The sequence below is a fragment of the Eriocheir sinensis genome, chromosome 45 (assembly GCF_024679095.1).
Source record: "Eriocheir sinensis breed Jianghai 21 chromosome 45, ASM2467909v1, whole genome shotgun sequence".
NCBI lineage: Eukaryota > Metazoa > Arthropoda > Malacostraca > Decapoda > Varunidae > Eriocheir > Eriocheir sinensis.
Genome location: NC_066553.1, coordinates 4,157,234 through 4,182,818, shown reverse-complemented (window position 1 = coordinate 4,182,818; position 25,585 = coordinate 4,157,234). Strand labels below are relative to the sequence as shown.

General features: G+C 45.5%; 1 long non-coding RNA gene across 1 annotated transcript in view; it reads left to right on the top strand.

The window, feature by feature from the left end:
- The first annotated feature begins 718 nt into the window (after positions 1-718).
- Positions 719-25,585, top strand: part of LOC126980892 (uncharacterized) — an 82,521-nt gene continuing 57,654 nt past the window's right edge. The window contains exon 1 of the long non-coding RNA XR_007733645.1: positions 719-790. This is a non-coding gene — a long non-coding RNA (uncharacterized LOC126980892). The remainder of the gene's footprint in view (positions 791-25,585) is intronic.

Sequence of the window (25,585 nt, the reverse complement as noted above, 5' to 3'; positions counted from 1 at the left end):
CGTGTTTCATGTTTGCTTGTCTGTTATTTTTACGCGTGTAAAGGTCCAGTCATTGATACTCAGTGGTGTACGTACAATGTCATGACTGCGTTGCCCAATGTATTAATATTACTAATTTATTTTCAGAAGTCAGGATCATGTACGTACTTTATGAACACACACACACACACACACACACACACACACACACACACACACAGTACAAACGAGTATGGTGCAGTGGTCAGTTCCCAATATACAGACTCAATCAGTATGTTAATGGACGGGGAAACTGCTACTTCCTCTTGCTACGAGCCATCGGATGCGTTAAGCAAAACACGTGTTACAAAAGGATGTTATTATTATTATTATTATTATTATTATTATTATTATTATTATTATTATTATTATTATTATTATTATTATTATTATTATTATTGACATTGCTATTATTATCATTATTACTTTTTATTATTACTAGTTTATGATTACGTTTAGATCAGTCACGATCAGTTGGCTAAACAAGACCTCCCTCGAAGCGCTCTCTGTTTTCACTTCGGCGACACTGAACTGAAATTTATACCTAAGAAATTCACACTCGCCAGCGTCTTTTTGTCGTTAACATCGAGAAGATGCGCCATTTCTTTTTGTTAAGTTCGTTTATTCATCTGCCTATCTCTCAGCGTTACCACAGAATAAATACGACAAGTTGTTAGTATTAGTTTGGTTTGTCTTGCAATTTGTTATGGGATCCGTCGCCCGGGATATCAGAATCAGGCCCAAACGCCCCAATAATCACCATCGGAATCAGGTCAGTACTCGGGGTGCACGCTGTGTCCACCCGGCAGGCCAAGAGGTTCGCCTTGGCTTCACTTGTCCATCCCGAGACACCGATTGTGTTGCTGGCTGACGTCAAGTGCTCCGCCGTTCAAAGGAATACAACCATTCTTTTATCTAACTGTTTCTTGAAGTGCATCGGAGTAGTCTGTTAAGGTGTGGTCATTAATGAAGGTGAACTATTAATGTCAAATGTCCTCAGTTTGGTACTCCAAAACAGAGGAACAGTCGGGAAAGTGTGAAAGAAATTAGTGAAGCAGTTTCGGAACGTCTGAAAATGAACTTCACCTCGTTCCAGCCCGGCCCGATAAGTGTGTTAGTGTGTAGCTCTATAACTTTCATAACTTTTCAAGGCATTTTCTCGTGGAGCACGTGACGGTATCCCTAGAAATATCTGTTTTATCTTGCGACGACTACAGATAAAAGAATATAATTAGTTTTCGTCAAGGTTGATTTAATTCAGTTGCTCCGAAAAAAAAATGCTTCGATCATCAAAATAAATGATATCCTTTCTGCATGCGTGTGTGTGTGTGTGTGTGTGTGTGTGTGTGTGTGTGTGTGTGTGTGTGTGTGTGTGTGTGCTTTGATAAGGAAGAGACTTATGCCATTAATATACATTTTTTATATATTTTCTGTTAAATGATTTCAGTATTATGCTAGATTACTGCGATACTAATGAATAAGTCTTCTTCCATATATTCCTTCCGTTCCTCTTCACTATTGGTTATCGGACTGCTTTCGTATCCCCCCCACACACACACACATACACACATTCTCTCTCTCTCTCTCTCTCTCTCTCTCTCTCTCTCTCTCTCTCTCTCTCTCTCTCTCTCTCTCTCTCTCTCTCTCTCTCTCTCTCCGATAATGACGTCAGGCTCTCGTTGGGTCAGTGTCGGGGGTTGAGGGCCAGAGCAAGCCGTGACAGTCTATAACAGCCACCTTCCTCTGCGTTCATCGCCTCCGTGACGACAACAGGCTGCTTCAAGGCCAGCACAGGCATTGTTGAGCGTTGCGTTCGTGGTGGCGTTAACGTTGAATACATGACGTCAGCTATGCATAGATTTTCGTTTCTTGTTTTTTGACACGTGTTTGCTTGTTTGTGTCTAGGGAAACCACACGATGTTTCCTCTTCTGACAAGCTTAAATGCGAATTCTGTGTTGTTGCTTGTGATTGAGGGTCGTTGGAATATTGTGCGTTGCAGCAGCAGGTGTTGCCTCCAGGGTCAGGCAGTCGCAGGGGAACGGGGACATTTAAAGAGCATTGCGGCATTGTTCTATAAAGGAGGACTCCATTGAAGGCACCGTCACGAATCAGCGGGCAGGTTGACTGGCTAATACGATCAACTGAGTGTCGTTTATTTCTGATTACATTTTTCTTCGTGATGCATTGATCTAGATGTGGTCTGTACACGACTTTGGTGGAGTCAGTGACGGGCGGCTTTGTAGAGTAGTGGTTAACATGCTTAGTTACGAATTCGTGTCCCTGCGTTCGAATACCGGCCTGGGCTGGAGGCGTTCACTCCACTCTGTATCCTCCCTTACCGGCTGGGCTATGAATGAGTAAATATATCCCAAACTTTTCTGATTATTGTATTCTCTTTCCTCTTCCTCTTTTATGTTTTTCTATTCCTTCCTCTTCTCTCGTTTTCTTCTTCCTTTGACTTGTGTTTCATCTTTTTCCCTTACTTTTCTATCGTCTAGTTTTCTGTTGTACACTTTTTCTTTCTTTTAATCATGAATGGGTACCTGGGGAAACTTGGGGAAGGTAAACAACTATGGCAACTCAGATGTCTCTCTTGCTCTTCATAATCAACGTATTAGAATAGAATGAGCATCCATCAGCCTAATGCCATATCATTTCGTGTCGCGAGTCTCAGGGCCATATTTTAAAACATTTCTGCGCCCAAGAACACGTAATTTACTAGTCCTTCGTGGGAGTTTAGGGCATTTCCAGGGATACTTTTATGACCCTGGTGGTAGTCTGAGCCTTCTTCTGTACCGTGAACCTAAAAGAACACTCATTAGAACTCGATTAACCTCCTTTTTGGCCTTTGGAAATTGTTGATGTGAGAGGCAGGGTCGTCTCAGAATACCACCCTTAGTGCCTTGACGCCCCCTGCCTCGCCCCGCGCCACGCCACATCGTTTGCGGCATCGCTGGAAAAATTTGCCGCACTTTATGCTTCATCTCGGTGTTTCAGAATTTCTCGCTCGCTCCGTTACCCTTTCATTCACGGCGGTAGGAGAGAATGTTTAATGGTTCAGAAAAATCCATTAGTCGCCTGTTCTTTTCACTCTTTTTAGCAGGTTTCCCCGCTGAGGCCAGGGTGAGTCTCCCGGCCGCCACGTGGGGTGTGGGTGAGGCTGATGAGCGGGGTGTGGATAAGGGAACCGGTAATTGGGGAAGAAATGCACACGAAAAGGTAGACTGACTGAAAAAAAAGATAAATCCTTGTTCATGGAAGACTGGGCGTATGTAGAAACCACGTAGCTCCGCGGCATGAAACAAACAAATATCTATTCATGTGTATCTAATCATATTTATCTATCTATCTACCTATCTTTACACACACACACACACACACACACACACACACACACACACACACACACACACACACACACACACACACGTAGTGCACGTTGATAAAATCGATGAGTTACACTTGAGCGTATGAAGGGAAAATGCGAATTAATAACCGGGACACGATAATTTACATTTTTCGCAATAATACGTGTGGGCGGGCGCGGCACCAACCAAAATTGTACGATAAACAGCAAAACATAACCGCATTTTTGATGTTGCAATGCGTGAAAAACTGTATTCCACTAATTTGCGTGAGAGTAGTGAGTCACTCAAACAAAACTCGCACTACTCCGGCAAGTACACGCTGGCTGACGAGGCAGCGCATCTTCGCCCCCCGCCCTGGGTCACGCGGCTCACCTGGGCCGCTCGTCCCGTGGCTGCAGGTAACATTCACGCGATGGCCCGGCAGCGGCGGTGATGCCAAGGTGTGTTACAGGAGACGCTGATGGCGATGACGGCCGTACGAGCCCCGCGTGAGGCTGGTGGTGCGCCGGGACATGTAGAGATCATGCACTGAAATTAAATAGTCTACCTGTGTCCTGGTGGGTGAAAAAAAAACCAAGGGAGGTGGAGGAGGGAATGGACGGGAGGAGAGTCGTGGAGGCGGAGGGAGGTAGAAGCGGCGAGCGGCAGTCGACGGCGGGCCGCCACCATGGCAAGGTAGTACCGCGCAGGGCCCGCAAGCTGTCTCACCGCCCGCCCCCACGTCCGCCACGCACGCGAATGTGTCCCCAGTGGCCACCGAGGGCTTGAAGCTCCCTCGCCGCACTTGAAATCGAGTCCAGGGAGTCGTCGAGCAGTGGCATACAGAGCTCTCCGCGCAGCTGCGTTGATGATATCCTTGAGCGAGCAGCCAGGGACGCGAGACGGGCAGTGGATAAAAGATAAAGGAAGATAGAAGATACAGTGCATCTGATATTGCGCGCAGATGGGTAGAGGGACAGAATCAGACAGGTGGACGCGTCTCTTGGCCAGGTGGCTCAGCAGGGGGTGCTAGCGAGTGCGACGAGTAGGCGGGCCGGCACAGGACAAAGGTGTGCAACAAGCAGGCCCGCACAGGTGTCCTGCCACCAAGGCTGAATTTGCACAGCACCGCGGCGACTCAGGTGTTGGTACTGCCCGAGAGGAGCCTTCTTGTGACAAAACGGGTATTAGAAGATGGTTCTGGTGAAACAAAAGACCGCAGGGCAGGTGAAATGGGGACAAGGGAGGAGGGCCCCACGTACTTATACAAGTTGAATGGAAAGTATTTTAATTGTTGTTGGAAATATTGTTGTTTAGAACTCCGATTTTAGTTGATTTTCTTACAAAACTGAGACGAGCTGCTGGATTATGACAGAAGGGCCACGCATCACACCCAAGGAAAACGCTCGCAGTTAGGTGAAGTGAACGCAGGTGAAGGGAAAGCTTTGTGCCACAGTACCTCGAGTACGTGGGAAGGAAAGGTCCTGATCCTTCATGAAACTTCTTTCCCAGAAGTGTTTCGTGCAAGCTGCAACACTTCAACGCCTGACAAAAATTATGGAAATTTGTGATTTAGAACAAAACTAAAGCTGGAGGAACATCAGATCGCGTTGTGCGACGCAGGAGGAAAGGGGTGGAGCTAAGGTGTTGTGCTGACGACCTGGTAATGAGAGAGGGGTGCAGAGGACTCCTCTATCCCGGCTGGGATTCTTGAAAATACATAAGTGCGAGGAAAGATTCACCGGTGACGCCCGGCCGTCCCGCCAAGATGTGGCTCACACTGTGGCGCACCTTCGGCATCGTCTTCTTCGTCGCCATACTGCCAGGTGAGTGCCCCGAGACGTGTGAGAGAAAGAAAGGATTTTAAAATTACCATTCATGTGTTTTTTGTGGCTAGATAAAGTCCTTCCTTAAGAGAAATCGTGCCATCGTGCCAGGCCGCGGGCCGAGGCGGGCGGTGGAGTGAGCAGTGGCCTCCAGGGACCGGCGGCTCCCTAGGCCACCGCCTGATACTTCTTGAGGGCCGTGCGAGGGGCGAAGGATGTGTTGTAATGGCCGGGATGCGCGGGGTGACGTCAAGGTAAAACACACACACACACACACACACACACACACACACACACGCGCGTGCACACGCAAGTCAGCACACGCTCAGGGGTGAAATCCGAGTTACTGTTACATGTCACAGGAAAAGGGTCTCATTTTCTTTCGCGGTGACCTGAGCGGCTGCGACGGTCACTTGTCTTCAATACATATATCCGGTGACTCGACGTGACGCGACGCGCTGCAGGTCACTCACAGATCTCAAAATAAGGGTAATGCGGCACACACACACACACACACACACACACACACACACACACACACACACACACACACACACCTGCTCGCGCCTCCTACCGGTGTCGAGAAGCACAAGTCCCCCCTCCCCGTCAGCCTCCTAGACTCTGCCCTCGCCGCACGCCGCTGTCCCCTCTCCCGAGCGTCCTGACCTCTTTACATGCATCCCGCACAGGCCTGGTGCTCCATTGAGGCTCATTGATCCGTCATAGAAGTACTAAGGAGATGGTCTGTGGACGCTGGACTTTTGGGGCTCTCTCGAGTGCTTTTAGCCGTTGAGATGAGACGAGGGGGAAGCGTAAGAGCAGGCAAGGGGAGGCGGGGTGCAGGCAGGACAGAACAGAGGCTTGATAGGAGCTACATTGTCACAAGTTTTGCATATAGTTTCTTTTCGTCTTTCTTTTGTTTTTGTTTCTTTGGGTATTTTCGAGTATTTGTTGTAGTTTTGTTGTGATGTTTAATTTCGATCACACGTATAGCCCGGAGAGAGAAGCTTAAGGAAGTAATTGTGATAGTTGGGGTGATTATAGTAGCGGTGATGGTGTGTGTGTGTGTGTGTGTGTGTGTGTGTGTGTGTGTGTGTGGTGATGGCGGCAGTGCTTTAGATAGTATGGGTCGTAATAGTGGAGGAGGAAGGGAAATTTAGGAACTGAGGTGGTGGCGATAGTGATGGTAGTATGGTGAAAGATGTGGAGATGGTGGTGATGGTAATGGGGGTGTTAGTATAGTGAAGGAGACGGTGATTGTGGTGGTGGGGTATGGTGAAGGTGGTGGTGATGGGGGTTGCAGTGGAAATTTTGAGTGCTAAGATAGTTACTGTTGTTATCTTTGTTGTTATTGGTGGTGGTGGTGGTGATGGGGATTATCTAGTCACATAATCTTAATCATGTTGACCGCCACTTAGAAACACACAAACGAAAGGCTGCAAGAGAAAAATTCATGCGCATTCTCTTGATCATAACCACATTTCTAATTCTTGTTTTTCTTTTTCATCTTGAGACATATACTATGGCTGGTATTACAAGACTTTGCCATATCACATCAGCTATTTCTAAAGGTCAAAGAAGGGATTAATCGGGTTCTAATGAGTGTTTCTTTAGGTTCACGGTACAGAGGAAGGGTCAGACTACCACCAGGGTCATAAAACTACCCCTGGAAATGCCCACAACTCCTACGAAAGCCTTGTCAAATATGTGTTTCTTTAGGTTCATGGTACAGAAGAAGGGTCAGACTACCACCAGGGTCATAAAACTACCCCTGGAAATGCCAACAACTCCTACGAAAGCCTTGTCAAATATGTGTTTCTTTAGGTTCATGGTACAGAAGAAGGGTCAGACTACCACCAAGGTCATAAAACTACCCCTGGAAATACCCACAACTCCTACGAAAGCCTTGTCAAATATGTGTTCTTGGGCGGCGAAATGTCTCTTAATACGACCCATATAGTGTAGGGAGGGAGTGTCTATATGAGCTCAGGTGATATGCATTGCTGGTGCTGCCGGTGTCATTACTTAATCTTTTTTTTCATTAGGTATCGCTCAATGCAATGGGTGACACATCCACGCATCAATGAATAGTATCTGAACGTTGACTCTTGTGCGGCCATTGACACCATTGATGTTCTACCTTACATTGTGACCCGGAAGCAGGCTGGAGTTTGAATATACAGTCCAGGTCTATTTATGAAATCAACCTGACATTCCGCTCTCCTGCCTATCGTTCGTTGGGGCCCCTTGCATTCTCCACTCCCCTTCTACTCCTGCTTCACTCAGTCCATAATACAAGGCCCTGGAGGCACGGAGAATTATGTCCATTTATTCCAAGTGTGTCGTAAAAGGCTGCCAAATGGGACGTTGCCTTTACTTTGCAGGAAGCCGAGAGTGTGCCTCGTGCAGTCCTCTTAAACCGTGTCACTTCAAAATTTAGGTCACAAAGAGTTGGAGCCGGATGTTGTTACTTCTAATTATGCTGGACTCGCGGGATCCTTTACATTTGGACTAGGAGGAGGGTAATGAACGTGTGTGTGTGTGTGTGTGTGTGTGTGTGTGTGTGTGTGTGTGTGTGTGTGTGTGTGTGTGTGTGTGTGTGTGTGTGTGTAGAGGCATGCCTTTAACCCTTCTGGAATGGCCTTAAAGTGTCAGAAATAGGCAGTAATATCATATAGGTAACTTTATAGATGGTGTGTGTTTTGCCCTTTCGATGATAGAGATTCACGGTTTAAGTCGTTTGAATTCTGCAGGAAGGTGAGCATATTACTCATCACTCATCACTCTCTTCTCTCGTTGTTGTTATATCGATATATAAAAAAAAAAGAAAGAAACCACTATTTCTTTTTTTTTTTCAACGCTAACTTTAATTTTCGATCGTTATTTGTAAAGGTACGTGAGTTTTAGGAATGAAAATGCTTAAAATACGATGTTCAGAGTACGACAATTTGGCATCGCTGAAGGTGAGAGTCAGTTACCTGGAGGAGATTTTGTGGGAAATGATGCTTGTTAGTTGTGAATGAGGTCAGCATGCGAAAGGGAGTACTGGAGTTCGGGGGAGGAATGACTTGAGGATGTGTTACATGCCGTTGTGAGGAGGAGTCTTTGCGAAGCTCCATCTTAAGAAATTATAGTAACCTCGTTGAGTGGCTGAACGGGAGAGGAGAACACCACCTTCCCAGCAATCATTGAAGTCACGGAGAACACATGACTTATAGGAATGAACGATTATGAGTTTGCTAGGCGAGAGACAAGTGACCAGCATTGTAGATGGAAGAATAACCTAACATGTTGCCGCCCTGAATAAGAAATCGTCTTTTGGATCGAAGAATGAACGCGAGGGGTCGAGTTTGTGTATGAATTCTGACTTTGAGCTTCAGGATAACCAGCTGTGTGAATGTCGCAAGAAGTGAGGTACAGAGATGAAGAACAAATCGTTTTTAAGATCGATTAATACACCCGAGAGATCAAGTTTGTATATGAATTCTGACTTTGAGCTTCAGGATAACCAGCTGTATGAATGTCGCAAGAAGTGAGGCACAGAGACGAGGAGAGGAATGTGGTTTGCGAGGCGAGACGTGACGGAAAGGTTGTCTGAGATTTATGTGGAATTGGAGTATCACACAATTAAATTCATGACGTTAATAATCCCATGGTACCTATTATCTTTATTACTATTGTTGTTTTTATTATCTTTATCATAGTTTAGTGCTTGTTTTCATTAGTATCATCATCACTATTTGTTTACTTTTTTACTTTTTTTATTTTTACTGTAAATTATTGCGTCTTTTTTTGGTTGTTGTTTACATTATCACTTTCACTACGACTATTTATAAGTGAATGATGGTGATGATGATAGTGATAATATTAATGATAATGGTGAAGATAATGAGGATAAAGATGATGATGGTGAAAATGATGACAGTAGTGAATATGATTATGAAAAGGATGATGAAGACAAAGAAAGTGATGACGATGACGATAATGAAAATAGTAGTAATAATAATGATAACAATAATCAGAACAACAATACCACCACCATCACCACCCTGACTAACGCACCTTTAAATCAAGAGGCAGCACACAGGTGGATGCGGGTCGTCGTGTGTGTGTGTGTGTGTGTGTGTGTGTGTGTGTGTGTGTGTGTAGGGGGGGAAGGGGAGTCGTCATCACCTCATAACGCGGTGGAAAACGACTTGTATCAACTTAGGTCTACGGCCGCTAATTAACCCCCCTTAACCCCCCGCCCACCCGCGTTACACACACACACACACACACACACACACACACACACACACTCGCAGGCCACCCGGGGACGTAGCTTATGGTGAAGTGCTGGTTTCGATGTCTTGTTCGCGTGCGTTTCCAGTGTTAGACGTGAATAGAGTATTTGTTCCGCGCGCCGCTTTCAGGCATCTTTACTTCTTCTCCTTCCAGGGCTCTGTTACAAGTCTCTGGCGATCACCTTGCTCTTACTCCTCCTCTTCCTCCTCTTCCTTCTCCTCCTCCTCCTCCTCCTCTTTCCTTCCTCTTCCTCCGACTCCTCCTCCTGCTTCCAGTGTATTTCAATAAGTAATTTTGTGTTTTTTTTGTATGTTTTTTTTCTGCTTACTTTTATTTCCAGATTATTTTTGTTTATTTTTTGAGGGGATCAGTTTGCTTCTCCTCTTCCTCCTCCTCCTCCTACTACTACTACTCTTCTTCATCCTCCTCCACCTCCTCCTCCTCCTCCTCCTCCTCCTCCTCTTATTTTCTTCCTCCTCCTTCCTTCTCCTCCTTCTCTTTCTCTTTCCTTCCATCTCCTCCTCCTCCTCTTCCTCTTTCCTTCCTCCTCCTCTTCCTCTTTCCTTCCTCCTCCTCTTCTCTCCTTCCTCCTCCTTCCTCCTCCACCTTCTTCTCTTTCCTTCATCCTCCTCCTCCACCTTCCCTTCTTCCTCCTCTTCTTCTTTTCCTTTCTCCTCCTCTTTCTCCTCCTCTTCTTTCCTTCCTCCTCCTCCTCCTCCTCCTCCTTCAAGTGTTCTTCAATAAGCAATTTTCTCTTTTTATGGTTTTCTGCTTACTTTTATTCCTAGATATTTTTCTGGGGCGATTAACCTGCTCTTCCTCCTCCTCCTCCTGCTCCTCCTCCTCCTCTTCCTCCCTTACTTCTCCTCTTCTTTCCTTCCTCCACCTCCTCTTCCTTCTTTCCTCTTTCCTTCCTCCTCCTTCTCTTTCCAGTGTTCTTCAATAAGTAATTTTCTATTTTTTTACGTATCTTTTCTACTTGCTTTTATTTCCAGATTATATATATTTTTTTCGGGGGAGGGGGGGGGTGGCGGAGGGGGGGGGCGAGGTTATCATTTGTTTATATTAGACGTTAGAGTTTGTTTAGTGGTCTTGTGTTTCTTGTGGCTACCTGATGGGATAAGTTCATGTGCTTGTGTTATCATGAATGCGGTAAAGGAAATATATGAAAGATTATGTTATTCAAGACATGTAAACAGAAGGATAATGATCGTGGGAAACTTTAGGATGGAAAGGATCGGAACAGGTAATGGAAGGAGGGAATCAGGGTGTTAAAAGGAAATATATGAATGATTATTTTATTCAAGAAATGTAAATGGAAGGGTAATGATCGTGGGTAACTTTTGAATGGAAAGGATCGGAACAGACAAAGACAGGAGGGGAAGGAGGGAGGGGAGAGATTAATACTGTCAGAGCGAATCAGGGTGTTATCTGTATATATGTAATTGAAAACGTATAGCACCTTAATAGCAAGGAGTCAGTAGATTTTTCTTATTTAATTTAGTTAGAGAAGATGCTGAAAATGAAGTATTGTTATCAGGGAGGAGAGGAAAAGGTCAGTGCTATACAGTGGCGTCAAAACGAATCAGTGTTATGAATCTGTATATATGATTGAAAACGTGGAGCACTATTTAATACCAAGGACTCAATAGTTTTTTTCTTATTTAATTTGGTTACAGAAGATGCTGAAGATGGAGTATTGTTATCAGGGAGGAGAGGAAAAGGTCATTGCTACAGAGTGGTGTCAAAACGAATCAGTGTTATGAATCTGTATATATGATTGAAAACGTGGAGCACTATTTAATATCAAGGAGACAATAGTTATTTCTTATTTAATTTGGTTACAGAAGATACTGAAGATGAAGTATTGTTATCAGGGAGGAGAGGAAAAGTTCAATGCTATACAGTGGCGTCAAAACGAATCAGTGTTATGAATCTGTATATATGATTGAAAACGTGGAGCACTATTTAATATCAAGGACTCAATAGTTTTTCTCTTATTTTAATTTAGTTACATAAGATGCTGAAGGTGAAGAACTATTGTCTTTCCTTATAAAAGAGACACGATTCACTCTCTCTTCAGGATGACAAAATAAGAAATTACCACAACTATCAGGGTGTTATGAAGACGTGAAGCACTTTAATAATAGCAAAGATACCATAGTTTTTTCATTGAGTTACAAAAAATGCTGAAGGTGAAGAACAATTGCCATTCCTTATCGTTGAAAAGACACGACTCACTCTCTCTTTCATGATGGCAAAAGAATAAATTGCTAGAACTAATAGATTCAGATACTTTCGATTCGGAGATGCAGGGACAATGCGAAAGGTGAAGAACTATTGGCATTCCTTATCGTTGAAAAGACACGACTCACTCTCTCTTTCATGATGGCAAAATAATAAATTGCTAGAAGTAAATGATTCAGATACTTTCGATTCAGAGATGCAGGGACGATGCGAAAGGTGAAGAACCATTGCCATTCCTTATCGTTGAAGAGACACGCTTCACTCTCTCTTTCATGATGGCAAAGAATAAGAACCATTGCCATTCCTTATCGTTGAAGAGACACGCTTCACTCTCTCTTTCATGATGGCAAAAGAATAAATTGCTAGAACTAATAGATTCAGATACTTTCGATTCGGAGATGCAGGGACGAACATAATCTCAATAAAACATCTTGTGGCTATTACAGTAAAATATGAGAACTCTAATAACATAAGCAATAAGGATACTACTGATACAAAGCCAAATGGTCCATAAGCATTAAGAAGGGAGGGGAATATATCGTGAGGCTTATGGGATTAAGGGAATAAGATAAATGCCTGAAACTCAAGATGTGGAGGAGGGAAGGAGAAATATTACCACCGTGGAGGAGCTGTGTACTCTGCTGCAAGGGATGAGTCGTGTAGGAATGGAAGGAAGTGGAACAAACACATCAGAACATCCACCCAATTCCAAGTTCGTTTTGATATCCACCCAATTCCTAGTTCGTTTTGATATCCACCCAATTCCAAGTTCGTTTTGACATCCACCCAATTCCTAGTTCGTTTTGACATCCACCCAATTCCAAGTTCGTTTTGACATCCACCCAATTCCTAGTTCGTTTTGACATCCACCCAATTCCTAGTTCGTTTTGATATCCACCCAATTCCAAGTTCGTTTTGATATCCACCCAATTCCAAGTTCGTTTTGATATCCACCCAATTCCAAGTTCGTTTTAACATCCACCCAATTCCAAGTTCGTTTTGACATCCACCCAATTCCAAGTTCGTTTTAACATCCACCCAATTCCAAGTTCGTTTTAACATCCACCCAATTCCAAGTTCGTTTTGATATCCACCCAATTCCAAGTTCGTTTTAACATCCACCCAATTCCTAGTTCGTTTTGATATCCACCCAATTCCAAGTTCGTTTTGATATCCACCCAATTCCAAGTTCGTTTTGATATCCACCCAATTCCTAGTTCGTTTTGATTTCCACCCAATTTCTAGTTCGTTTTGACATCCACCCAATTCCAAGTTCGTTTTGACACCCACCCAATTCCTAGTTCGTTCTGATATCCACCCAATTCCAAGTTCGTTTTGACATCCACCCAATTCCAAGTTCGTTTTGACATCCGCCCAATTTCTAGTTCGTTTTGACACCCACCCATTTCTCGGCACACTCTCCCTGACCCCTCACCTAAAAAAACAACAACAACAACCCTGCAGTACGTGTCTCCATATTGCTGTAGAAACTATATAGATGTAGCACTTCAGGTTAACACTGATCAGGAAAGACCCGGGCAAGTAAAGGACGAAACAAGCAAACTATTTTGAATCTTATATCCGCAAGGGAAAGCTTTGGACAAAATACATAACTTCACTATTTCACTTTGATTCATTTTGACATCCGCGCATTTATCGGCACACACCCCCTCCCAGAACAAATCCCAAGTTTTCTTCTTCAATCCCAGTAGCTACGTGCCTCCGTTTTGATACATACACTGTACATATGTAGCACTTTAACTTTAACACTTTATCACGGAAAACTAATACAGTAAAGATCAAATAACAGACTAAACAAGCAAACTTTTCTGTATCTCATCTCTACGAACCTCTCTGCAACTCTTCCCTGCGTTGCCCCGCTAGCTCTGTCATCCCCCTCACACGTCACACCCACTCCATTGTTCCTCTCGCCTCCTCCTAGGGAAGAGGCGACGGAAACAGTAAGGAAAACAAACACATAACTCATCCCTACACCCTCTCGTACACCCTCTCGGCAGCTTTGGCACCTTCGTCAAATAGGACAGGTGCTCTATTGATCTTATTGACAAACATCTGTGGGGGAAGAGGAGGCGGGAGAGGAGGAGGAGGAGGTGGTGGAGATAGGAGGTATTAGGGAGTTGAGGACGTTTTGGAGAGATGGTTGGGATGAAGTGAGTGTGAGATTAAGGGAAGGAGAATTTGTAGAGTAGTTAAGAGGGTGGGGAAACGAATACTGGAGGAAGAGGAGGTGGAGAAAAGATATATTAAGGGGTAGAGGGAGTTTTGGAAAGAGGTTGGGTAATGAGAGAGTGTGGGAGGAAGGGAAGATTAAATCGTAATAAGTATGTGTTGATAAGTAAAGGGAGGGAAGTTAAGAGGCTGTTGGTGGAGAAACGAATACTGGAAGAGGAGGTGGAGAAAAAAGGTATTAGGGAGTAGAGGAGGTATTTAAGAGATCGTGGGGAAGGAGTGAGCGTGGGAGGTAGGGAAGGTGAAATTGTAGTAAGTATTGGCTGGTAAGTAAGGGTAGGGAAGTTAAGAGGCTGTGGATAGGAAAGTATATATTGGTGGAGGAGTTAAAGAAAGGCGGTATTAGGGAGTAGAGGAGGTTTGGAAGAGGCAGTGGGGAAGGAGTCAGCGTGGGAGGTAGGGAAGGTTAAATTGTAATAAGTATGGGCAGGGAACTCAAGAGGGTGTGGATAGGGAAACAGATATCGGTGGATGAGTTAGAGAAAGGCGGTGTTAGGGAGTAGATGACGTTTTGGAGACACAGTAGTAGGAAGGGAAGGAGAATTTGTAGCTCGTATGGGCAGGGAAGTCATGAGGTTGTGGATAGGGAAGGAGATATTGGGGTTTCTCCTTTAACCATAAACACGCATCTATGTGATCTTTTCAGGTTTCAATTGCAACAGTTCTCTACAACGTCAAGAGTCTGTGGGTAGGGAAGGAGATATTGGGGTCTCGCCTTTAACCATAAACACGCAGCCATGTGATTTTTTCAGGTTTCTATTGCAGTAGTTCTCTACAACGTCAACCGTCAAAATATAAAGCAAAAGAACCATACAGCTCTCTGCGAAAATACTGGGCGTCCCTCTTTCACAATACTGTTCAGTGCACCGGTATCAATATGAACGTCAGAATATACAGATTCAGAATTTTGACTTCAACATTTTAGTGCGAGGGTGCAAATAAGTCAACCCTCTGTTTGGGATCCACTTCTGTTGTTTAGACACACTGGCACGCGCTGCAGGGCTGGTGCTGTGCCCTCCGAACACCCGCACGGCGCTGCTCGACTGGAAAAACCCGCTGAAGAAACTCTCGCTTTAAGTCGTGTGTAGAGGTCACAGTAATCTCTTAAATATCATGAGGTGCATCTCGCTGCCTACCCAACACCTCTCTCTGTGGTGTCGAAATGCAAGGAAGAATGAAATATGTATCTCATGGAATCCACATAGAAAAAAACTTAATTCCTCGAAATGCGAGGCGAGCCATTTAGCAGAAAAGGCGCCGCAAACAATGCAAGGCTGACAGCGGATTGTCTGTCTCGGGGTGGAGGGAGGGAGGCCTTCCTTGTTTGCCTCTGCATGCCGAGCAAACATTACGCACGGGGCAAAGAAAAAAAAAACTACTACAAACTAGGATTCCTGTGTGCAGCAGTAATTGAACCTGTTTGGTGGTTGTTTTCATTGTTGTCATCATTCATCATCATTATCTGTTATCTGTTATCTACCGTCATTTATCAGTCTGTCGTGCCATATTTAAAAAGCTTAGATGACAATATGGTATGGAAAACAACCGGAGACAGCCATTAGTACGTTATTTTTTATATACTGCACACTTTCAGCTCCCTCAAACTTCTCTTTATACAGTTTGTCAAGCCCCCCTCAGCTCCGGTTCAGAGGAGTTAGTTGTTTTTAAATCGCTTTGAAGTGCGGGCCCCGAAAGCTGCCCCACATTGTGTCGGAGCGGCGAGAAGTGAAAGGAACCCGCGGCCGTGAGGAGAATGCGACACGACGGGGCAAAAATCTGATGCCCTTGTTGCTGACGTTAGTTTTCCTTTGATTCATTGAGCTGCCTGTTGTGAGTGGCGGCAAATTGTCGGGATGGAGGTTCTCAGCGGGGTGTGGCTTCAGGGAACTGACGGACAAGGAAAGATAGAGCCTTAGGTGAAGCGTCTGCAGGCTGCGTCGCGGGCTTCGGCGGGGAAACGATAAGGTATTGATGGGCTATTCGTCTTGGTCAGTGTTCTTCAAGCGCCTCCCGCCGCCTATGTATTTTGGAAGAAGTGGTGACCCTTTAACATAAACGATGAAGGAGGTTGTAAACAGTGAAACTCATAAAAGATGGGCAGGAGCAGCGAGTAGCGGTCTTTTTTTTATTGCTTTTTTTGTGCCCTTGTGCTGTCTCCTTTGCTGTAAAAAACAAAACAAAAATATTCTTCACAGCTCCCATTCTCTCTCTCATTTCCGTTCTTCCTTCGTATGGCGTCTTTGCTCTGATGATGGGCCACAGGTTAAGGGGTGAGGATGTGGTGATCAGCGGTGGAGTTCATAAAAGAAGCGTCGTTATTTTCATTAGCTCTCCGGTTCTTGTGTTGTCCCTCTCTTCCTTTCACTCCTCCCATGGTGCCCTCATTCGGTAGAGGAGTAACGCTTATAAGAACAGAAGAATCGAGGGAGTACCGTAAGTGGGTGACAGGATATAGCAGTAGAAAACCTCATTAAAAGAAGGTTAAGGGATATTACACTTGGCATATTTTCCGTGGATCTTCTGTCAGACCACGATTTCCGCTAACGTGGTTCTCAATTCTTTGTTGTTATTGCTGCTGATGATGATGGTGAGTAATACCGTCGTCCTTCAGTGAAATCTACCGTTGCTTTGGAAGATCGTGGACACGTCAGAAAACCACGCAAATATGAGAACCACGCCAGCGGAAATCGTAATTTGATTAAAGATTCACGGAAAATTTGCCCAGTGTAATAGCCCTTTTATCTCGCCGTCTCTTCCTACCGCACCTTTTCGACAGAGGAGCGATGCTTAAAGAATAGAACTAGTGACGTATCGCAAGTGGGTGACATGATGTATAGCGGTATAAAGAAACGCTCATATATTGCTAAAGTAACACATCTCTTGCTCTTTCCTCTCCTCCCTCACTTCGTTCAGCAGCAAGGCGAAGAAAAGACTCCATGCATTGATATGAAAGAGTGACAAAGAGTTGCAGAGGAGGGAGTGAAGAAGTCGAGTTTTATTTACTTTATGGAGGAGCTCAGCATATCAAATGATGCAAGAGGGGAAGGAAAGATAATTTACCGCGTCTCTGGCTACTAAAATAAGCCTTCAGGGGCCGACAAGAAGGCGAGATAAGAGTGAATACGTTAGGGACCTGGCTGCCATGTTGATAGCGACCATTGGGACACTTTCTCTCTCTCTCTCTCTCTCTCTCTCTCTCTCTCTCTCTCTCTCTCTCTCTCTCTCTCTCTCTCTCTCTCTCTCTCTCTCTCTCTCTCTCTCTCTCTTTTCATGGTGTTTGTGTTTTCGTTATTTTCATGATTTGTTTGTTTGCATAAAAGTTTGCTGGACAGTTAGTTAATTTGTTCCTGTGTGTGTGTGTGTGTGTGTGTGTGTGGGTGGGTGTGCGTGTGTTCGAGTGAGAAATAGAGACAGAGACAGACAGAGACAGACAGAGACAGACAGACAGAGAGAGAGAGAGAGCGATACATAATTTTCTGGGATAAGTAAAATAAAAAAAAGTAAAAAGAAAGAGAAAAAAAGAACCTTGCATCGGGGGTAAATATGCACAGCCAAGCTCACTATACTCACGTCAACACACAACCCCAAAACAAACACGCTCGGCCCCCCCCCTATCCCCCCCTCCTCTCCCTCCCTCTCTATCCTCTCCCTCTCTCTCCCCCCCTCCTCTCCCTAACTCTCTATCCTCTCCCTCTCCTTCTCCCTCCCTCCCCCCTTCTCTCGGCCCGCCACCTGGGGACACCTTTATGATTACTCACACACACACACACACACACACACACACACACACACACACGGGCATAACAAGGTCACGTCTTTACCGAACCTGGTGTGCATCCTTCCTCTGTGTGTGTGTGTGTGTGTGTGTGTGTGTGTGTGTGTGTGTGTTTGTTGTTAGTGTGTTTGTGTGTGTGTGCGCGCCTTTTGTTCCTTCTTTCTTTCTTTTCTCTTTCATTCTTATTCTTTCTCTTTAGTTTTTTTTTTCTGTGTGTGTGTGTGTGTATGTGTGTGTGTGTGTGTGTGTGTGTGTGTGTGTGTGTGTGTGTGTGTGTGTGTGTGTGTGTGTTGTCTGTGTGTGTCTGTTCTTTCATGTGCCGCCTTTCTGTGTGTGTGTGTGTGTGTGTGTGTGTGTGTGTGTGTGTGTGCTTATCCTTATATATGTCTACTATTTGTCTGTGTTTGCATTTGTTCATTTATTCATCATTCTCTCTCTCTCTCTCTCTCTCTCTCTCTCTCTCTCTCTCTCTCTCGCCACGTATACCCTTCATTCTATCTCAGTTGTTCATTTAAGTTTTTCCTTACGTACAGACTACATTTCTTTGATTTACCTGCCTGTTTGTTTTCAGTCATAAGTGGCGGGGTGTTTGCTTAGTCCCGAGAACAGCGACTCCTTTGTGCCGCGGGAAAGCCAAGCCAAGCGGAGACGCGGGTTGCGGTTTCCTGTGCATAGCTGATGGTCGGATGAGTCACTGCCCGAGCCTTGATTTATCGATGGCGCGGGAGACAGTGGGAAGATGGAGCCGCGGAAGGAGACTGAGAGGAATACGGAAGCGTGGCAAGACAGGGGGACGATGAAGTGTGAGAATGAGTAATTGTGTCAAGGAAGCGTGAAAGGATGGTTGTGTGGAAGGTAGTGGAAAAATTTGATTGTGGGAAAATAAAAGTGTGGGTTGATGGAAGAATGGGAATGTGGGAGTGTGGGAAGATGGGAGTGTGGGAAGATGGGAGTGTGGGAAGATGGGAGTGTGGGAAGATGGGAGTGTGGGAAGATGGGAGTGTGGGAAGATGGGAGTGTGGGAATGTGGGAGTGTGGGAAGATGGGAGTGTGGGAAGATGGGAGTGTGGGAAGATGGGAGTGTGGGAAGATGGGAGTGTGGGAAGATGGGAGTGGGAAGAAGGGAGGGAGAGTGGGAAGAAGGGAGGGAGAGTGGGAAGAAGGGAGTGTGGGAAGATGGGAGTGTGGGAAGATGGGAGTGTGGGAAGATGGGAGTGTGGGAAGATGGGAGTGTGGGAAGATGGGAGTGTGGGAAGATGGGAGTGTGGGAAGATGGGAGTGTGGGAAGATGGGAGAGTGGGAAGATGGGAGTGTGGGAAGATGGGAGTGTGGGAAGATGGGAGTGTGGGAAGATGGGAGTGTGGGAAGATGGGAGTGTGGGAAGATGGGAGTGTGGGAAGATGGGAGAGTGGGAAGATGGGAGTGTGGGAAGATGGGAGTGTGGGAAGATGGGAGTGTGGGAAGATGGGAGTGTGGGAAGATGGGAGTGTGGGAAGATGGGAGTGTGGGAAGATGGGAGTGTGGGAAGATGGGAGTGTGGGAAGATGGGAGTGTGGGAAGATGGGAGTGTGGGAAGATGGGAGTGTGGGAAGATGGGAGAATGGGAAGATGGGAGTGTGGGAAGATGGGAGTGTGGGAAGATGGGAGTGTGGGAAGATGGGAGTGTGGGAAGATGGGCGTGTGGGAAGATGGGCGTGTGGGAAGATGGGCGTGTGGGAAGATGGGCGTGTGGGAAGATGGGCGTGTGGGAAGATGGGAGTGTGGGAAGATGAGAGAATGGGAAGATGAGAGAATGGGAGGATGGGAGTTTGGGCAGATGGAAAGATGGGCAGATGGAATGGTGGACAGAGAGAAGTGAGAGAAGTGGAAGTGCAGAGATAAATTTTGGAAGAAACGAAGTGTGAAAGGCAGTAGTGGGTGGACCGATGGAACTGTTGAGAGATGGAATGGTTTGTTGATGGACGTAATGGGACTCCGGCAAAAGGTATATACGGACTAAGAACTTTTGATTATTCTTTTTAAGTGAGGGGAGAGTAAAGGAATTCGTTGATGAGGTCATAACTTTTGTATTGTTAATGATGAGAGTGAAACAACCCACAGTAGTAGAATGCGAATCTTTAATGATGAGTTAGGGAATATGTTGCCAAGGCCGGGGTGAGAGGAAATAGTAAATAGAAGAATGGGAAAAAAAACGTGGGAGAGGAAGAGGCTGCAGTAGAGAGGAGAGATGGAAGAGAGTGAAAAGATCCTAGGTATTAGAATGCGAATTTTTAATGATGAGTTAGGGAATATGTTGCTAAGGCCGGAGTGAAAGAAAATAGTAAATAGAAGAATAGAAAAAAAAGTGGGGAAGGGAGAGGCTGCAGAAGAGAGGAGAGATAGAAGAGAGTGAAAAGGTCGAAGGTAGTATAATGCGAATTTTTAATGATGAGTTAGGGAATGTGTCGCTAAGGCCGGAGTGAAAGTAAAGTAAATAAAAGAATAGAAAGAAGTGAGGAGAAGGGAGTGAATATACACATGATTTTTTAGCGAGGAAGAGAGAGGAAGGAAAGCTAGAGGACTCGATGCCAAGGTCGGCTGTGGAAAGGTAAAGTAAAACAGAACGGAAAGGGGGAGACAAAAAAAAATAGAACAAAGGAAGCATTTCCAGTCGGATGAACGCCGCGAAATATCAATACGCCGGTAGTATTTTGTGTCGTAAGTTGGAATCCAGCAAGCACGAGGGAGGGCGGGCGTGCGGCGGCCGGGCACAGGTGGGAAACAGAAAGCCGGAATAGTTCGTACAGAGACATATTTAAGGTAAAAGAATAATGAAAATAGGAAACATTGATAGTTTTTTATTTAGAGCGTGTGTGTGTGTGTGTGTGTGTGTGTGTGTGTATAAGAGACAGAGGACGATTGACTATCACACCTAAAATAACAATTACTCTATACACACACACACACACACACACACACACACACACGCCTCGGTCTCATCCCGGCAGCCTCTCCTAACAAAGGAGATCCGGGAAGCGGCGGGCGAGGGCGACGAGGGAAAGGAAGAATAGCTGCAGAGTTGGTGCTGGAAGGGCGCGAGGGAAGGCGACGGGCAGAGGGGTGAAAGTTAGTTATGTTCGAGGCCCGCTGATGTAGGAGGACGGAAAGTATTGGTGGCAGGCAAGAGTGAGAGTTCAAGGGAGGGACACGTAATGCGGAGAGATAATTTCATTGATTAAAAGGCTGGGGCAAACTAACTACTTGATATCACCCTTGTGAAGCATACTAATTATATCAAAACAATTTAAGATCAGTTTATTTTCCTTAGTTGAGTTAGATTAAATAATTCACGCAGAAAACTTGAAAGGACAGTTATTTAACATTCATAAATTCAATACAGTTTAAGCGGCAAACAAAACTCTGAACGCAACGGGTCAACGTGACATAACACAAACACTGGAACAGAGAAAAAGAAGGATGCATGCAGAGACACAGTTCCGTCATTTTTCGTTTTCCTAACAAAATGGTGGGGCGCCCTTCCTCTCTGTTCTCTCAAAAAAAGTTGTCAAAGTAATTTTTCCTCACAGTTCAATGGCGGCGAGGGGCTGTGTGCGGGGAAATGACAATTCGCGTCCCTCAATGTATCTTTTCGACAAGGGGCGCGGTGGTCGAGAGGGCTGGAGTGTCACGCTATGGAAGGGAAGAGCCGGGGAGAGACAGTTCGAACCCCAGTGCCGTCTCGTAACGTCAAGATGTGTCACAACCCATAAGAAAGTTACCCAATATGGACATGAGTAAACGCTGTCAAGAGAAAGAAGTGTATCTCCTCGACTATGAACACCTCGCCATCTTGCCATACATTAGGTTCCTAGTGGACGGCAAAAGGACCAAAGAACAAAACATGAATATTGCCTCGGTGTTCTACTTTGAGCTGAAAAACGGATAAGTAATGAGCGTAGATTCCTCCCTATTCTTCACCACCACCACCACCACCACCGTCATCAGCTGCAGTATGTATTAGCAACAGCAATTCATCCTCCACCCTAATGCTCGTAGTCTGAGTTTTTACTATGAATGTCCCAAATTCATCAAGGCAGAACAAAGTCTCGAGATTAAAAAAGAACGTTAATAGCAGAACAGGCCACAAATCTCACACACACACACACACACACACACACACACACACACACACACACACACACACACACACACAGACACACACACAGACACAGACACACACACACACACACACACACACACACACACACACACACACACACACACACACACACACACACACACACACACACACACACACACACACACACACACACACACACACACACACACACACACACACACACACACACACACACACACAGACACAGACACACATGCAGGCACCGCTCCTACCCTTGGATGAGTTTTCAAAACTTGTTTCACACAAACACTCGTGTCTGCATGCATAGTTTTTTTTTTTTTTGCAAAGCTTAGCGTCGCGTTTCAAGGCATTGCAGCTTCAGCTTTAAACGGATTTGAAGGGGGAAAATTTGTGGCCTTGCTCCCTGCAGTGACCCAAATGAACGATTGTTTAGGTAATTCAAAAAGCGAAACTGGCGGCTTCTCTTTCGAATTCGTATACGTGACAACTCGCCCCGTCAGAGAAGGCGGCGCTCGGTGCAGGCTAGGCCTAATTAACTTTTGATCCAGGATAATTGCCTCGTTGATCACAAGGCGATGGCTTCGTGTTGATGCTGCCGTTGAGTGGCTCAAGACCAACACAATTATGTTCGTCACTTCAGTACCTTAAAACCACCCTGGACGAGCAGAGCACATAGGGGGGCGTGATGAAATTAGCCGAGACAGTGTAGATAAGCGCTGTAACAATTACCTTATATCGTTCCTGATGTTTTTATGATATTCCTTGGCAAAGAACATATAGGATTTGTGTATTGCATACGTTTATCCTGATGCGGCCATGTTGTGGATGCCTCGAGGTTAGCAGAGTGACTCGTAACGCCGATGACGCCGCCTGTCTGTATGGACGAGAAAGCAGGATTCACCGTTTACCTGAAATTTTATTTGAAAAGATGGATGATATACTAGATATTATACAGGACGAATCTCTGTACGAATCTCAATAGAATATTTATTTGCTTTTGGTTCCAGGAAAGTGATAGCATCCTCTTTTTGTTTCGAATACTTTGTGCTGATTCCACGATACAAACTCACCGAATTCTCGAGATATTTTGCTTCTCTATTCTTTTCTGATGCCTTTACTCTTTTGTGACTCGTCAGGTGGTCGTCCAATTCCTGTGACTCTACCGGATTATATAACATTTCAGAGAACAGTTTGTACGATATGGCACTGCAGTCCACCTATCTAAGGGTTTGCCTCGCTGCTGTGTCATATTGCAAAAGCGGCGCAAATAAAATACAACGGAGATATGTTACTCAAATGTCAGTGAGCACCAAGACGTTATGGACCACCTCATAACTTTGCTAAGCTCTCCGTGGCCAACATTGTTATACATATTTCATCGGTACGAAAAATAATTTAGCGTTGCGCGCGGCCGTGTGTGTGTGTGTGTGTGTGTGACTGTGTTGTGAGTGTGTTGTGTGTGAGTGTGTTGTGTGTGTGTGTGTTGTGTGTGTGTGGGGGGGGGGGAATGGGTGGGTGGGTGTGGGTGTGGGTGCATGTGCGTGAGTAAGGAGATGAAACGAGGAAGAGACGGCTAATGTTCCCGTTTGAGGAGGCAAGACAAGCTCCGTCAACAGATGCGTATTTCTCGCTTGTTTCTTTAGTGCTTCAGCCTCACGTGATATCTCCTGTTCCTTAGGCTTCATTGCAAGTCTCGAAGGGGTGACAAGGACATACAAAAGAAGTATATAAAAAACCCAATTCTAGTAAAACCTGACTAGTTTTAGCCTCGTAGGAGTCAGACGTAATACAGCCGTCACGTTAAAAATAAATAGAAAATCGGACGTTGATGAAATTTTTGTTTGTTTAAGTTTTAGTATTGGTAGTGTGGAAATAAGCAGCGAGGCACGTAGGCAGAGAGTAAGTTAGGTAATCTCTGAGGAATGAAAGAGTACGCCCACGTAACAATAAAGTTAGCAGAGTCGAGGCACAGGCCGAGGAGAGCCAGGGAGAGGCGCCACAGTTCACCAAGGTAAACGGATGGTCCAACTTTTGGCCATAAATTATTCCAGTCGACCACTAATTGAATAGAGACCTGGAGTGCCGCGTCCCGCCGGAGAGTGGGAGCGAGGAGCACACGACTTTATACTCTGCAAGCTACTTATTTTCGGCGGGTAGGAGGACGGGGGAGGGGGGAACGGGAGGGGTTGACTAGGGGCGGGAGGAGGAGGAGGAGGGGAGGGGAAGGAGTGGTCTGACGGATGCGAGGAAGGCAGTCAGACAGGTAGGCAGAGAGACAGGTAAACAAGAGGGAGAGAGAGAGAGGAAAAGAAGCCTTCACGTCCCTGTTAGCGGCGTGTTCCGGGACTTTCCTCGCCGTCATCGCCTGCCGGGTGCAAAGTTTAGTGGGAGCGTCGTCCATGAACACGATGGATCCGCCGCCCGAGCAGCTGCCTGAGTCGTGACAGGCTTGTTCATGCTGGACACACCGAGGCTCGGTTAGTCCTGCTGGCGGCTGATACATTTTAAGCAGCTTTTCCGTTGAGTCTTCACCTTTCTTTTTATAAAAATGCAAAAGAAGAAATCATGACATGGTAATGTTCGAGGATAACGGATACTTCTCTTTGAATTTTGTTATCTCGAAAAAAAAAACCCATTGTACTTATTTGTAATATTTACTGAAAACATTAAACTGGTAATATATATTTATCAAAATAAAGAGCAAGAGTTTAGAGTGAGGAGTGATGTACAGAAAGTAGATTGACGACATAAACGTTTTTGTCCTCCAACTGTAAATGAAAAAATCAGAGCCCATCACTATCTTGTGCTCTGCTATTTGTCAATTTGAAAATAATTTGATTTTCACTGATTTTTGCAAGGTATGGAAAGAGCTCTCAGCTGGAATGAGTGTATTAAAAAAAAACACCATTCACCCCCAAGCCTCGGCCACTGTCCCGTCCAGTGTACCTGCGTGACCGTCCTGGGCCTGGCGCGATCCGCCTACCCGTAACGAACATGATTGGCCTTCAGTGGAAAAGACCCGATCCAAATGTATCTGTATTCGACTTTGATTAACGTGCACACGGATGCCCCCCCCCCCCTACACTATCCCCAACACACACACACACACACACACACACACACACACATTCCAAAACAAAACGCACAAAGAAAAATCTTGAACACAGAAAAGAATTGTTTTTCATCATGTCAGGGATTGGCGTTTGATATTTCAGGATCGGAGAGAAAGAGTACGGAATAAAACGTGTATACTGACATGACCCGCCATCAGTTTGGGAGCGGAGGGGGTGGGGGGGGGGCGGGAGGAGGAGGAGGGGAGGGGAAGGAGTGGTCTGACGGATACGAGGAAGGCAGTCAGACAGGTAGGCAGTGAGACAGGTACACAGGAGGGAGAGAGAGAGAAAAAGAAACAGTCAGAGCAAGGAGGGAGTGGAAAAGGGAAGCGAGAGGGGGAGACTGGGGACGGAAGAAGGAGGAGGGGGGAGGAAGGTAGTCACACAGGTAGGCAGAGAGGCAGGTACACGAGAGAGGGTGAAGGAGAGAAAAAAACAGAGTAAGGGGTAGGAAAGGTAAGCAAGAAGGCAGGTAGAGACTGGAAACGCAGAGAGAAGGAGGAGAAGGGAAGGAGAAGGATGAGGGAGTGGAGGAAGATGGCCAGATAGGAAGGCAGAGAGAGGTCCACATGAGAGGGAGAGG